Here is a 5,903-nt window from a genome sequence, read left to right as displayed (position 1 = left end):
TTGGACCAATGGAATCGAATTGAAGACCCTCACATTAATCAACACACCTATGAACATATAATTTTTGACAAAGTCAAAAGTGTACAATGGAAAAAAGAAAGCATCTTCATAAAATGGTGCTGGCATAACTGGATATGAACATGTATAAGGCTGCAAATAGATCCATATCTATCACCGTGCATAAAACTTAAGTCCAAGTGGATCAAGGACCTCAACATAAATCCAGCTACTCTGAACCTGCTAGAAGAGAAAGTAGAAAGTAGTCTTGAACACATTGGCATAGGAGATAACTTCCTAAATATAACACCAGTAGCATAGACACTGAGAGAAACAATCAATCAATGGGACCTCTTGAAACTGAGAAGCTTTTGTAGAGCAAAGGATACAGTCAACAAGACAAAGCAACAGCCTACAGAATGGGAAAAGGTCTTCATCTTCACCCCACATCTGACAAAGGACTGATATCCAGAATATATAAGGAACTCAAGAAATTAGACATCAAAATGCCCAACAGTCCAATTAAGAAATGGGATATAGAACTAAACAGAGAATTCTCAACAGAGGAAATTCAAATGGCTGAAAGACATTTAAGGAATTGCTCAACACCCCTAATTATCAGGGAAACACAAATCAAAATGACTCTGAGATACCACCTTACACCTGTCAGAATGGCTAAGATCAAAAACACTGAAGACACCTTATGCTGGAGAGGATGTGGAGCTAGGGGAACTCTCCTCCACTGCTGGTGGGAATGCAAGCTTGTAAAACCACTTTGGAAATCAATATGGCGCTTTCTTAGAAAATTGGGAATCAATCTCCCCCAAGATCCAGCTATACCACTCTTGGGCATATACCCAAGGAATGCCCAATCATACCACAAGAGCACTTGCTCAGCTATGTTCATATCAGCATTGTTTATAATAGCCAGAACATGGAAACAACCTAGATGCCCTTCAACTGAAGAATGGATAAATAAAATGTGGTACATATACACAATGGAATACTACTCAGGAGAGAAAAACAATGACATCATGAGGTTTGCAGGCAAATGGATGGATCTAGAAAAAATCACCTTGAGTGAGGTAACCCATACTCAGAAAGACAAACATGGTATGTACTCACTCATAGGAGGATACTAGATGTGGAACAAGGATGACTGGACTGCTGCTCACAACACCAAGGAGGCTACCTGGAAAACAGGACCCCAAGAAAGACACGGGGATCACCCAATGATGGAGAAATGGATGAGATCTACATGAACAGCCTGGACATGAGTGGGGGTACTGAAGGGCGAGGGTTGAGGGAAAGAGAGCTTGGGGGAGCGAGAGATCCCAGCTGGATCAAGAACAGAGAGGGACAACAAGGAATAGGAGACCATGGTAAATGAAGACCACATGAGAAAAGGAAGAAGCAACGTGCTAGAGAGGCCCACAGAAATCCACAAAGATACCCCCATAATAGACTGCTGGCAATGGTCAATAGACAGCCCGACCTGACCTACTCTGTTGATGAGATGACCAAACACCCTAACTGTCGTGCTAGAAACCCCATCCAATTACTGAGGGAACTGGATGCAGGGATCCACGGGTAGTCCCCGGGTAGAGCTACCAGAGTCCAATTAGCGAGAAAGAGGAGGGTTTATATGAGCAAGAATTGTTGAGATCAAGGTTGAATAAAGCACAGGGACAAATAGCCAAACAAATGGAAACACATGAACTATGAACCAGTGGCTGAGGGGTCCCCAACTGGATCAGGCCTTCTGAATGGGTGAGATAGTTGATTGGCTTGATCTGTTTGGGAGGCATCCAGGCAGTAGGACCGGGTACTGTGCTCATTGCCTGAGTTGGCTGTTTGAAACTTGGGCCTATGCAGGGTCGCTAGGCTTGGCCTGGGAGGAGGGGACTGGACCTGCCTGGACTGAGTCTACCAGGTTGATCTCAGTCCTCAGGGGAGGCTTTGCCCTGGATGAAGTGGGAATAGTGGGTAGGCTGGGGGGATGCGGAGGGGGGCAGAACAGGGGAGAACAAAGGAATCCATGGCTGATATGTAGAACTGAATTTTATTGTAAAATAAAATTAAATTAAATTTTAAAAAAAGCCACTTTACAATAAGCCTATAGCTAACATCAACTTAAACAGAAAAATTCAAAGCAGTTCCACTAAAATCAGGAACAAGACACATGGCTGTCCACTCTTTCCATATCTCTTCAATATAGCATTTGGAGTTCTAGCTAGAGCAATAAGACAACTAAAGTAAATCAAGGGGATACAAATTGGAAAGGAAGAAGTCAAGGTAATGTTATTTGCAGCTGAGGAGATAATATACATAAGTGACCCCAAAATTATACCAGGAAACTCCTACAACTGATTAACACCTTCAATAATGTGGCTGGATACAAGATTAACAAAAAAAAATGAGTAGCCCTTCTACATGCTAATGACAAATGGGCTGAGAAAGAAATCAGGGAAACAACACCTTTCACAATAGTCTCAAATAATATAGTAATATCTCAGGGTATCTCAAACCAAGCTAGTGAAAGACTTGCATGATAGAAACTTAAAGACATTGAAGAAAGAAATTGAAGAAGGTAATGGAAGATGGAAAGAACTTTCATCCCATGTTCATGGATCAGTAAGAGTAATATAGTAAAAATGTCCATTCCACCAAAAGCAATCTACAGATTCAATGCAATCCCCATCAAAATTCCAAAACATTTCTTCACAGACTTGAAAGGACAATTTTCAATTTCATTTGAAAACACACACACACACACACACACACACACACACACACACACACAGAAAAGCTAAAATAAAACTGTTTGAAGTCTCACCATTCCTGATTTCAAGTTGTTCTGCAAAACTATAGTAATAAAAACAGCATGGTATTGTCCCAAAAACATTCATGTTCATCAAGTAAATTTAGCTGAAGAGCCAGACATAAATGCATACATATATGGACACCTTATTTCATAAAGAAGTCAGAAATACACATTAGAAAAAATAGCATCTTCAACAAATAATGCTGCTCAAATTGGATGTCTACATGTAAAAATATTTCCATACTTGTCCCCCTGCACAAAACTGAACTACAAATGGATCAAAGACCTCACCATAAAATGAGATACACTGAACCTGATAGAAGAAAAGCTGTAGAGTAGCCTTAAACTTAAACTTAAACTCATTGGTAAAGGAAAAAATAGTTTGAACAGAACACAGTTAGTATAGGCAGCAATGTAAAAAAAAAAACTATGGAAAACAGAGATGTAATTGGAAGAGAAGGCCATGTTCCATCCTGAACAAGCAGCATAACTTGGCAGCTTTGGGGATGTGGTTCTGGCTTTAGAGTTAAGCATAGATGAAAGTGGTTATGGAGTTTGCCTGCTCACGTAAGAAAAATACTGAGGCCAGTCATGTGTCAGGAGGTGTCCCTGAATGCAGGCCAAGAGAGAGCATTAGGTGAAGCTATGAAGTTGAAGCCTGTATTGTCTTGGAAAACCCAAGATGTTAGAAATATCAGAGTTATATGATACCTGCTGAGGAGCACGGATAACTAGGAATAGAAGAAGCCCAAGAGAACAAGTGTGATCCACTCAAAAAAGATGAATGGAGCTTCAGATCTGAAGAGGGTTTTCTCCATCAGACATGAAGAAGCAGAGTTTGGAATTTGTGCAGATGATTTTCAGTGAGACACCTCAATTAATTGTTTTCCTTATAAAAGTTACCACGGTCATGGTGTCTTCTTATAGCAATAGAAAGCCTAACTAAGACACCAGAAGATTTAAACAAAATCCTAACACTCATTTTCTGTTTCACTAAGAAGAAATTTGAAATCAGATAAGTGGAATGAAAGGAAATTTTTCATGGCGTAAACTGACTCCAGAAGCTGGGAGAATCTTCTTTCTTTCCTCTCCATTTAGACTTACTTGCTGTAGGCATCTTGTATTATAGAAAGGACAACCAATTACCCACAGTTGAAGAAAGGAAAAAACCCAAAGTATTTTTACCTCACCAATTTTCTTATCTAAAGTCTTATTCAGATTATTTTATTTTATCTTATGAGTGTAGTCTTCTCTATCTGTGTTTGGTAAATCTGTTTATATTCATTACCAAAAATGTGCTCTCTAAAATCCCTGCTTTGTTTTTAAAAGTGGAACTCTACCCTTTACCTTTTCTTATTTACATATGTATAGAATGCTACTCAGCACACAGTGATAACCATAATACACAATGGTACTCCATAATATGAACATGCTTATGAGAAAAAAGCAGCAGAAATCTTATATGAGAAATGTACTGGCTGTTCAATGTTAAGAATCATAGACACAGAGAGAGTTTCTATTACTGTCTTTCTCCCTATCTCTCTTTTCTGTCATCATTAGCTCATTTTTCCCCTATGAAGGTAGGAGAGTTTACATGGATAAACATTTAAAAATTTATAGACAAATGATAGATCAGATAATCAGGGTAGCAGGTCTTAATGATTTGTTTCTTAATTTCTGTTGTTTTATCTTGCCTTCTCCAATACTGTAACATTTTTTCCTAAATCAGAGATTTGAGGTAAAATAAAAGCCCTTAAAATATTACAACAGTCATTACTTTGCAGTTACATATTCTACCATTTGTTTTCTATGTGAAAGTTTCAGGGAGATTAAGTATTAACTTGTGTCTTCAATACCTTCATTGATAAATGACACTTTAAAGGGGAATCATTCAGCCTTTCTGTGACTGCTCCACTTAGTTGTTATCTCATGTTGTTTTCCTGATCTAGCTCACAAAGACTGATGTCCCACATGATTTAATTACGTACCAGGAGACCCTATGTAACTAAAACCATGTTGAACTTCACATGATAATGTTTACTTCATACATTTCTAAGACAAGAAAAAATTCAAACCATTTATTGCAATTGAATTGGAAAATGAAAGAAGTAATTAGGGGCCAAGATTCAGAACAATTTCAAAGGGATTGACTACATTAAGTCAGGATATGCAGCTGTGTTTCTTCAGTAAGTGTTTCAAGAAAGGGAGAAAGTTCTTTGAAACTAGGATAATTTTAAATGGTGTTTTATAATGAGTGTTTGAGACCATGGGAATGTTTGACATTGAATGAAAAAATCTCTTATTGAACTAGTTTTTTGGAAAATTACAAATAAAAAGATACAGTTGATAAACAAAAGAAGAATAACAAAGCACAATACTGGGTGAGTTGGGGTGGAGGAAAGCTAGGGGGCAGAGGAAGGGAAGAGAGGAGGACCTGTGGTTGGTATGTCAAAGAAATAAATATTTCTTAAGGAAAAAAACCACAATACAGCATCTAAAAAAAGGACATCAATATTACCCAAAATGTTTAAAGTTTTTGGATTACTACAATATACATAGTTGAAAATCTTCAATATTTAGAAAGCAGGATAGAAAATTACCTTATTATGTTATAATTCTACAGAAATTAGTAGTGCTTTACCCACCAAATACTACATATTTTTTTCAGGGGAAAATATGTTACCAGTATGAAATTCAGAAAATATTAACTAACAAACGATTGAAACTTCCAGGAAGAAAAAGTTGTGAACTTTTTCACTATGGGTTACTACACTTGATCTTAGCCAAAAGGCCGAGAAGTGATTCACTGTGGGTTACACGTTGAAAGACTTGGTAGTATGTTTTAGACCTGTGGGAAATATCCAGAAGCTTGTTTAAATAGACTCAAGATGAGCCAAAGGAAATCAGAGGGAGAGGGTCACCACTACTCTGCTCATCATGCCCTCACAGTGGGAAACCAAAGATTGAAACTTCTGTCCACCTTCACCTCCTCCCCACCACTTCCCAGAACCTTCAGTTTTCTAGCTGGGCAGTGTAAACATTGAAAATGGTGCTTCCAACCTCTGCAGTTATCCAGTACAGA

The 5,903-nt window shown here is 38.2% G+C and overlaps 1 pseudogene; it reads right to left on the bottom strand.

Annotated features, from left to right (window-relative positions):
• Nucleotides 1-5,451: 5,451 nt before the first annotated feature.
• Nucleotides 5,452-5,624, bottom strand: LOC131903249 (U2 spliceosomal RNA; annotated as a pseudogene).
• Between the last annotated feature and the right edge of the window lie 279 nt (nucleotides 5,625-5,903).

This window comes from Peromyscus eremicus, chromosome 1 (genome assembly GCF_949786415.1).
Source record: "Peromyscus eremicus chromosome 1, PerEre_H2_v1, whole genome shotgun sequence".
In the NCBI taxonomy this organism is placed as follows: Eukaryota; Metazoa; Chordata; class Mammalia; order Rodentia; family Cricetidae; genus Peromyscus; species Peromyscus eremicus.
Note: the sequence above shows the minus strand (reverse complement) of the source record. Positions and strands in the feature narration are given on the sequence as shown.